This window comes from Mastomys coucha, unplaced genomic scaffold, assembly GCF_008632895.1.
Source record: "Mastomys coucha isolate ucsf_1 unplaced genomic scaffold, UCSF_Mcou_1 pScaffold23, whole genome shotgun sequence".
NCBI classification, from domain to species: Eukaryota; Metazoa; Chordata; class Mammalia; order Rodentia; family Muridae; genus Mastomys; species Mastomys coucha.
In genome coordinates this window covers 65927363-65937780 of record NW_022196906.1, presented here as the reverse complement: position 1 = coordinate 65937780, position 10418 = coordinate 65927363, and the positions used below count along the sequence as shown (strand labels likewise).

Here is a 10418-nt window from a genome sequence, read left to right as displayed (position 1 = left end):
TTCTTCTTCTTCTTCTTCTTCTTCTTCTTCTTCTTCTTCTTCTTCTTTCTTCTTCTTCTTCTCCTCCTTCTCCTCCTCCTTCTCCTCCTCCTCCTCCTCCTTCTCCTCCTCCATCTCCTCCTTCTCCTTTTCCTTCTCCTCCTCTTCCTCCTCCTCTTCTTCCTTCTCCTTTTCTGGTTCTAGGTTCAGATTTCTACCCTAACATTTCCTTTAAATATTGTCTGGTTACCTTTATCAAAGCAAGCAGGTTAGCTATTCTTGCCCTGAAAGGATGTCATGGGAATTCAGTACAATAGTCTACGAGTTCTCGGTCCGTAAGAGTCACAGTTTCAAATCCACTACAACTTTCCTGAATTCTTATTCCTTTCCCTGAACTGTAACAGACACAATGATGTTCATCATTTATAACTATAGTTTAGAAAAGTCTGTTCTTATATAATTTCAAGCTTTAGTTACTAGCATATGTTCTGTACATTTATGTCACTGAACCCATCAACAACAGCAGTGGGTACAATGGGTTCAAGTGTGTGCATGTGGAATACTTGCCAAGAAAGATCACATCCTGGGTTATTAAATGTTTCAATAAATTTAAAATAACTAAAACCCTATAAAATTTATCCTCCAATCAAAATTAAATTAAGGAGAAATAGCATATACCTAGAAAATCCAAAAAAGCATTTGGAAATTAATAATGTATGTCAAGGTTGTTCATGGGTCCAGAAATAAAAGCAAGTTAAAAAGGAGGTCAAAGTTTGAACCAAATGGAAACAAAAACACAGCGTGGCAGGATTGTGAATGGCAGCTAAATCATTACTTAACTAATTTTATGTGAACTATCATGCATACATTAAAAGAAACTACTCAGATGAACAATCTTAGCTTCCATACTAAGGCAGTAGAATAAAAGAAAAAATTAACAATAATAAATGTAAAAGCAAAAAATAGATTATGACATAGAAAAGAGAAAAAACAGACAATCAATGAAACAAAAGTTGGCTGGTGAACTCTATAAAATTAATAAGTATCTACCAAGATTGAGTTGTAAAGTGATTCTACAGAATGAGAATATCAGGAATGAAAAAGGCATCATCACTATAGGTCTTAAAACATTGAAATGACAGTAAGAATATTTGAACAAATTCATTCTAATACATCTGACAACTCTGATGAAATGGGCCAACTTCTTAAGGAATGCTGTAGCCACATTCACCCAAGGCAGAGCAGAAAACATGAACATCTCAAATATTTACAAGAAACTCAATTTGTACTCCCAAGTCTTCTTATCACAAAAACAAACACCTACGGGATCACGTGTGTCCAGTGGTGAGTTTTACCTGACAATTAAAGAAGAAATAATTTAAAGGCTATATAGTATGAATTTTTCAAGAAAATCAAAGAGAATACTTTCCAGCTCAACATATGAGAGCAATGTTACTTTGGTAGAACTATAAAAAGAAAATATAATTTATATTATATATTAAATCTAATATAATCATGATTCTATCATGAACAGAGATATGAGAGCCTCAAAAAATTAATGAGTGAGGTTCAAGAATATATAGAGAGTCTAAGGCAACATGAAATACTAGCCGTTTTCCCAAGGATACAGGTAGGTTTAAGTTTAAATCAGTGCAACTGACCTTAATAATAGAGTAAAGGATAAAAAGTATGATCATAAATGTGAATAATTGAGAAAATACACCCATGATAAATACTGGCAGTGAACTGAAATAGAAAGTAATTTTCTTCATTTGAGAAAGGCCACTTATGGAACTGCATCATACAGTGTTCTTGATCAGAAAGACTAGATTAGGCGTGAGGTATGTATGTCTGCTCTCAACAGTCCTGCTCAGATTGTACTGGAAGAGCAATGAAGCAAAAGAATAAGTATAAGGAGTCGAGACAGGAAGCTTTGTTTCAGATAACATAGTAAGTTATTCAAGAGTCTAGGTTGGAATTTTTAAAACCATAGGCTAATTAAGTGAGATAATAGTATCATGAGAATACATAGTTATGGATGTCATATTATATGTGTAATATCTATGTGTGTAAACATATGAAAGCTCCAATTCATTCCTAAAACTATAGAACTGATCAGAGGGATCAAAGAAATCCTAAATAGAAACCTATACCATGCTCATGACTAGAAAAGTCAGTATTGTACATATGTTAACTGCCCAGGTAGATCTCTAGGTCAAGCACAATTCTATTAAGAATCTGCCTCAGCCTCTGACAGTACCTGACTAATACAGAAGTAGAGGCTCACAGCCATCCATTGAACTGAGTACAGGGTCCCCAGTGAAGGAGCTAGAGAAAGGACCGAAGGAGCTGAAGGGTTTGCAGCCCCTTAGGATGAACAACAATATGAACTAACTAGTACCCTCAGAGCTCCCAGGGACTAAACCACCAACCAAGGAGTGCACATGGTGGGACTGATGGCTCTGGCAGCATGCGTATAGTAGAGGATGGCCAAGTTGATCATCAATGGGAGAAGAGGCCCTTGGCCCTATAAAGGTTCTGTGCCCCAGTGTAGGGGAATGGCAGGGCCCATAAGCATGAGAGGGTGGGGTGGCGAGCAGGGGGAGTAAGGAGGGAACAAGGGTTTGTTCTTGTTGTTGTTTTTTGTTTTTTGTTTTGTTTTTTGGAGGGGAAACTGGGAAAGGAGAAATCATATGACATGTAAATAAAGAAAATATCTAATAAAAAAAATCTGCCTCAGCAGTGTGTGTGTGTGTGTGTGTGAATAGACAGATTATTTTTATTTTTATGAAAAGATAAAATAACTAGAATAATAACAAAATTTTAAAAAGAAGAACAATCTTGAAATAAAAACTTTCCATAAAGTTACAACGGTGAAGACACAGTCTCAATGAAAGAACAGCCCTACAGACCCATGGAACTGAACAGAGATGCCATACATAGACCTGCATACTCTTGTCCATTGACTTTTATTGAAAGTTCAAAGATGATTAAATATTTCAAACAAATGTAAATGTATCAGATGATCATATGGAAAAAATAAAACTCAATCCATAGTTTCTGGAATGTGCAAAAATTAATTCAAATCTGATAATAGAAGTGTAACACCTCATACAAATCTTTCAGAAAAAAAAAAAAGGAGAAAAACCCCTGATAACTTGACTTTCTTACATAAAACACCAAAAGGCACAACCAAGGTTAAAAAAAAAAAAAAACCCTGATAAATCAGAAATGCTAGAGTTAAATACAATCTTTTTGAATTGTACTGTCAGCAGGATGAAAATATACATTAGGAATTGAGGGAAAATATTTGCAAAGCACACATCTGCTACAGACAGAAGAACTGTCAAACTCTCATAATAATAGAGTCCATGAGATTGGCTGAGTAGGTGAAAGTGTCTGCAGCCAAGTCTAATGGCCTCAGTTTGATTCCTCGGAGCCACAAGTTGGAAGTGGAGAACTGACTCTCAAATGTTGCACTCTGGCTTCCAAAAATAAATCAATTTAATAAAAGCTTAAAAGCAAACAATTAAAAACCTAAAAATATTAGAAAGAAGATTTGAAAAGACACTTGGCCAACAAAGCTCACCAGGAACAATAATTCATAAAAAGGTACTCGACATTATTGACCATTGAAGACCACTATTAAAGAGACTAATAGCATCAAAAGCCTACAAAAATAAATTCTGGCAAAGATGCTGAGCCACCAAAATTCTCACACACTCACAGGAGTGCAGAGTGGTCTGGCCACCTTGCAAAAGAAGCTGGCAGTGTCCTGAAATGTTGAACATACGTATGCTGCCCACCACCCTCTTTCCTGGATCTTTCTCTGTTCACACAAAAATGTCTATAGCAGATTTATACAAAAAGGATAAATATTAGAACAGAACAAGTAAGCAGACCGGGCATGTCCATGGTGCTACTACTGTGTAATGGCTTCAGAGAGCCACAAACGCATATGACAATGTGGCTGAGACACATGAAGTGTAGTAAGCCCAAATTAATGCTATATGTGTGTGATTCAACACATGACATTCTTACAACGAAGATTATAAAAACAGGAAACAGATCAGGAGGCAAAGTTGGGCAGGAGTCTACTACCCTAGTCCATGAAGAATCTTTGGAGTGCTGCAAGTGTTTATACCCAAGTTATGATGCTGGTTATTGAACGGCGTGTGTCTGGCAGGATTTGTAGGACTGTGCATTGGTGAGGACTGATTTAACACACTGTGTGTGTGTTATAACTCATTTGTGTGTGTATGCATATGTATGTGTGTGTATGTATATGCATGTGTGTATACATGTATGTGAAGGCCAGGGGTGAACCTGAGGTGTTCTTTTTTGGGAACTATATACCTTAGGTTTTTGTGAGACTGTCAAGCCACTGACCAGTGTGTGTGTGGGGGGGGGGCGTTGTCATTGCAGCACAACATATCTTACTATGAATAATATTACCACTATCTTGTGATCTTTAGGAGGTTATTTTCCCAAAGATCTGTATTTGAGTTTTTGGTTCTAACCTCGGAATATAAGAGAGAGAAAAGGTTGTCACAGCCCTTGAATCCTGGACCTGAAAGTAGAGACTTAGCATTGCGTTGGTTCTTCCCCATAGCTGGGTACAGCCGGGGAGTGAGTCTTACACACCCGTGGGAGGGTGGTGGCCCAGTTGCAAAGCTCTGCTGACTATGGCTTGGCCTCTGTGTCTCTGCCCAGGAGCCATTTTCCTTGGTATTGAGAGACCACTTTCCTCCCTGGCAGCCTCTCTGCAGGCTGAGCCCCTTGAGCAGCAAGAGCATCCGGAGTCTTCCTGTTTGGGATTCTGTGCCCTGGCTGGCTCCTGCTCTTACAAGTTACATTTTCCTGTTCAGGTTGCAATGTTCTGTGGAAAATGTGAAGCAGAAATTGTTGTGATAAGCCCGGAGCTGAGGGGCCTCTGGGGAGCAGCCCTGGTGAGCTGGGTCACCTCATTTCATGAGGGCCAGCCCTGAGGGAGGCTCCACAAGCTTAATTAAAGCCAGCAGGAAGCAAGGAAAGAAAAAAAAAAAGAAAGAAAAGGAAGAAAAAGAAAGAAAAAAACAGGGAAGCAAAGAGCAGCAAAACCAACCCACCTCCATCAGCTAGAAAGCAACCTGGGGATCCTACACACTCAAACCCATTCACAGTCCAGTCAGACTCTGAGCATCATGGACTAGAGAAGGGCAGCACAGTGGCATTGTGGGTAATAGAGCATGGAGCCTGGGGAAGTGAAAGAATGTGAACAGAAAGGCAAGGAGGCTGACCCAAGGGAGTCTCAGCTTTCCTTCTGGGAATTGTAGGGCAGGACTGGCCATACTGTCAGGTTAAGGAGCTGACAGCCAGCCTATCCTAATTGGCCACTGAGAGACCCTGCCTCAAAAAGCAAGGCCAAGAGCTTCTGAGGCATAGCACTGGAGGTCGTCTTCTGGCCTCTTCACACACACACACATGCACATGCATGCACGCGTACACCTGCACATATTGCACCTACCCCGCAAAGTGGCACAGACATTTAAATGCACACACAAAAGAGGCTGCACCTGCCTTTTCTCTAAAAGCTCTGGTCCACCATGGGACTGGATCCTTCAGAGCTCAATGACCAACTGGAGGTTCCACCTCCCAGCATTGCCAGGATGGCAGTTAGATAGTCAGACCAAAGCAAGGGTACTAGGGCTGGGGAAGATTCATGAGCCTTCACCTCTTCAACCAGGGACATCATGTTTTTCTGTCTTAAGTGGGACCTTGGTAAAAATTTAACATTGCCTTCAAAACTGGTTAAAACAGTCACAGAAAGTTTGAAGATCGGCCACTTAGTTTTGTAGGTAAGAGTGAATCCACAGACATGAGATGATTTGCCCACATTCATGCTAAGTTCAGGACCATTTAGGCCAACACCCATGTCTCCTACTTCCAGTCAAAGTCTCCTTGTTATCTAAAACATGCTTCTGGACCAGAATCAGCTGGTATGTCCTCATTCCTGCCTGAGCTCAGGCATCATTGCCCTTTCATTCCAGATTCTGAACAGAACCAGAATTTAGGGTAGAAAGTTCTCAGGAGTAGGGGTTTGTGTTTCGCTAGAGAGGACATATCCACTGTGAATTTGCCCTCCTCCAGCCCCTTGAACCGTCTCCCCTGGCGTCATCCCCAAGAACCAGCCCTGGCTTCCTATGTCAGATGCTGACTCCTTTCCTCAGTCTATCAACTCAGGACACACTGGCCTCAGAGCCAGCTAGGGATCCTTTCCATTTCTGATGCACCCAGCTCTTGACAGCTGTGGCTTTCCCTCTCCAGCCTTACCTCCGCACCTGGTTCCAGGCCACCATCTTTACAGCTACCCATGCCCAAGAAGAAAAGGTCATTGTCTATTACAGAAATGGCGTGGAGAGATGGAGGGACACATCCTCTGCTCAGTTCCTCTGCTCTGTAGAACTCCTTATTACTGCTCTCTCTGGTCACCATTGCTGGCGGCAGAGGACTTGGAAGCAGCCGTTCTGGGAAGTGCTAGTTCAGCTACAAAGAGAAAGCATCGATGGCTTAATGTTCTGTTCCTTTATTGACACATCACATCTCACCTCCCAGCGCACATTCACCCTGAAAGTCTCCCTCAGCTTTGTGACCCCAGTACATCTATATAGCACCAGAAAAAGCTCTTCATGCAGTACTAGACGTTTGCTTAATGTTTAGTATAATATATGTATATATGTATATGTACATATATATAGTGTAATATATATATTACACTAAACATTATTCAGTACATATATACATACACATTGAATTAGTACACTTTGTTAATACAACATCCATATTTATACATTTAGTAATATGTATGTTAGCATATGCTTATATAGTACATTATTATATGCTATAGTTGGGTGCCAAATGCCACGGACTGGGTTGCTTCGGGGACCTCTTGTTCCGCGGGGTGATTAGAGTTTTGGCCTGGTGGGCAAAGAATTCAGCGAATGACAGTGATGACACAAAGAGTGTCACTTGCCAAATTCTTTGCCCACCAGGCCAGAACTCTAATCACCCCGTGGAACAAGGTGTCCCTGAAGCAACCCAGTCCATGGCATAACTTGTTATAATAATTACTGTGTGTATGAGTGCGTGTGAGTGTGTGTGAGTATGTGTATGAGTGTGTGTGTGTGTATGTGTGTGTGTGTGTTCCATCATTACACGGGTTCTGGGGATCGAACTCAGGTCTTCAAACCTGTAGGACAAGTGCTTTTATCCACTGAGCCACCATGCCAGCCCCTGCAGTAGTTTTAAAAACTCAAATATATGAGCTCCTGATGAGCTGTGAAAGCACTTAATGGTTATGAGCAGGATGCTGCTTGCCATGGCCAAACCAAACAGGCACCTGGGTCCACAGGCGCGGCTCAGCTGGGAGACCAGCAAGCTGCTCTCTAGTCTTGGAACACAGCGGCAGGTGTCCCAGCACTGGGAGGATGAGTCAGAGGAGGCTCCTGCTTCGCACAGTGCCTCTTTTATGGGCCTCAATTTATTCACCTGCAACAGGGCAGAGGAAAAGGAGCTGGAATAATCCTGCTCCACCCCAGGCCTGTGAGAAACAATTAGAGAAACATTGCAAAGTGTTTGCATGAACAAATTCATCTGAAAAACCACTTGAATGGGTCTCTGGGGAAGGACAAACAGACTTTTACAAGTTCACAGTTACTTAAGCTAAGACCAGGTGATGATGTTTTATTTCAGGAAAAAGAAAACACCATGTGCTAGCCTAGTTGCTTATGTTGGGGCTGAGTGAGGACTGTCTGGGGAGGAGGGGTCCCCTGGGCTGCTCCCTGGAGAAGCAGTCACCCTTCCCACCCACACACTGGCTGCATCTCTGACAGCACCCCACGGCCTACCACCTCCTTGTCCAGATGACAACCCCTTCCATAGCCCCTCTTAGCTTTATGCAGCCTTCTTTACTTTTGTCTTTGTTTAGAAAATTTTCAGAGGAAACATGCCCTGTAAGAACTCAGGGTTTCCCTTTGACATAGCACAGGAGGCAGCTAAAAAATGTCCTCCTTTGCCTCACATTTTTCTAACCAGTCCTCATGAATAAGAGGACCACGCATCCTAGTTGGCAAATATGACTCTCTCCTCTCCTCTCTTCCTTCCTCCCTCCCTTCCTCCCTCCCTCCTTACCTCCTCCCTTTCTTTCTCTGTTCTTTTTCCTCCTTTCCTTTTAAACATGATTTTAATGATTTACTGATTCTTGGCTCTGGGGAGCCAGGTTGTAGCTATGTTTATAAAGCTGGAGGCTGTATCTGTTTGGTTGTTAAAGTGGCTTTGTCATCCCAGCGACTTGAAGGGGGATAGTCACAGATTCATGGTGTTTTATCTTAAAACATATGTGACTGTGTTGCTCTAGATCTGAAAAGGACATAAAGTTAGGCCTCTGAGAACCACATAGACCTGGGTCTCAAGTCTTGCTTGAATAACTTGAGCTGTGAGAGTAGTAAGGAAGGATAAATATAGTTTTCCCCTTCGGTAAGCCTGACACATGCTGCGGTTGCTTCCCCCTCCTCCTCTTTCTCTTCCTCTTCCTCTTCCTCCTCCTCCTCCTCCTCATTTCAGTCATAGGAAAGGTCAGTTGAGGATATGAAAGACAACTCTCCAGTACAACTCTCCAGTTATTGCTATATTCTTTTGACTCACCACTTTGTGGAAGTCTCACCTTTGTGGGACTGTGTTTGTTCATAAAGAAATACAAGCAGCTTGAACTAGATTGTGTTCTTAGCCTTTGTCAGAAGTAGGATCCTTTACTCAGTCTTGCACAGGACCTTCTCGTAGGAGGCAGACAAACTGGGAGTTTCTGGGATTGAAGGGAGTTAGAATATTGCTTGTCCAACTCCAATCCAGGGCCCAGGCTGAAGAGACTGGGAGGCAGAGTAAGACTGATTCAGATCCCTTCCGGTTCTGGTAGGTGAGCCTATCAGTGCCTCTCACTGATGCTTCCCTCTTACCTTGTGCCTTCTCTGCTCCCCATAGGAAGAGCTGAAAATAGGACCGTCTGATTCAGACATGGCTCCCAGATAACTGGGCCAGCCTACCCCCTGTTAGCACACCTCATCCTCAGTCTTCATCCTCAGCTCCCTCAGCCCCACCCCATTCTTGAGGCCCTGGCAGTTGGGAAAACTCCTGAGACCTGGGAGACAGCCAGGGGAGCTCAGGGAGCTGGTGACCTCACAGGAGAGGCAATCAGAAGAGGCTGAGCTCATCTGACCCAGGGCTGGACAGCTGTAAGAACAGAGGGAGGCCTGAACCACACTAGGGAGGGAAGGAGGAGGTGCTGGGGCCTTCTCCCAGCTCCAGGTGATACCTGTTTTTCCTCACAGTCATTTTTATGTGGAGAGAGAGAGAAAGAGAGAGAGAGAGAGAGAGAGAGAGAGAGAGAGAGAGAGAGAGAGAGAGAGAGAGAGAGAGGATGGTAGAATCCCAGCTTGTTTTCCTTCTTTTAATTGATTTCCTGCTCTGTCTGTTTCTCCCACCTCCTCAGACTTTATAGGAATTTTGGGTTATTCCAGCACACCCACCCTCCTTCCTGTCAGACTGGACTTCATTTCTCACATTCCACCCGGGGCCTTGGCTCCTAGAGAGTCAACTGCCCTGGTTAACCTAGGTGAGATATTAAACTTCGCCCGCCTCAGGGAATCACCCATCATCGGCCCCCGAGGGTCGAATCTCTCCCTGGTGAAACTATGTTGATAACAGTTCTCATGGTATTTCCAATTAAAAATTCCTGACATGCTTCCAGCCTCGGCCAGGCACAGAGGAGGGTGACAGTGAACAAATGGTGACAAGGAGAGAGAGAAGGCTGGAGATAGGAGGAGCCAAGAGAAAGATGGGTGTAGCTAAACTGCCTAGGTAGGAAGGAAAGGCCTGAGAGAGAAGCAAGACTTGTTTGTGCCAGCAAGGACAACTGAGTCAGCTGGCACTCATCTGGTGTGCCTTAATGAGCTCAGCACAGTGTTTTGAATTATTCTTTATTAGTATAGTTTTATTATACCTATATATCTGTACCTGAGGTCCCCCAGGAGGAAGGAATGTCAGAGGTCTAACCCTTTAAGGAAGGGGAATTCTCTTTGTTTGTCGGCCCCCTCATCTACAGAAAACCATGCCTAGCAAGCTCTGACTACAAGGCAGGTACTTGACAAGTATGTTTTGTTGAAAGCCAGGTATTCACCCAGAAGGCATTCCACAGGAAGAGATGGGAATGAGAGAGAGGAGAAAGGGCAGTTATGTAACATTCCCAAACACAGCTAGAAAGAGAACACACCATGTAGAGGAGGAAGTGAGAACCCGCCATTTCATAAGCAAAGGAGCAAACCAGGAATCCCACAGGCACCCCACTTCCACACAAATCATGAGGCAGAGAGAGTCACTGCCTTTAGGGATTTTGGCTGTCAGGGGGT

The 10418-nt window shown here is 43.0% G+C and overlaps 1 long non-coding RNA gene across 1 annotated transcript in view; it reads right to left on the bottom strand.

Annotated features, from left to right (window-relative positions):
- LOC116073000 overlaps positions 1-9139 on the bottom strand; it is a 22151-nt gene extending 13012 nt beyond the window's left edge. Inside the window, exons 1-2 of the long non-coding RNA XR_004111626.1 lie at positions 8681-9139; positions 6292-6504 (exon numbers count right to left, since the gene is read on the bottom strand). This is a non-coding gene — a long non-coding RNA (uncharacterized LOC116073000). The remainder of the gene's footprint in view (positions 1-6291; positions 6505-8680) is intronic.
- Between the last annotated feature and the right edge of the window lie 1279 nt (positions 9140-10418).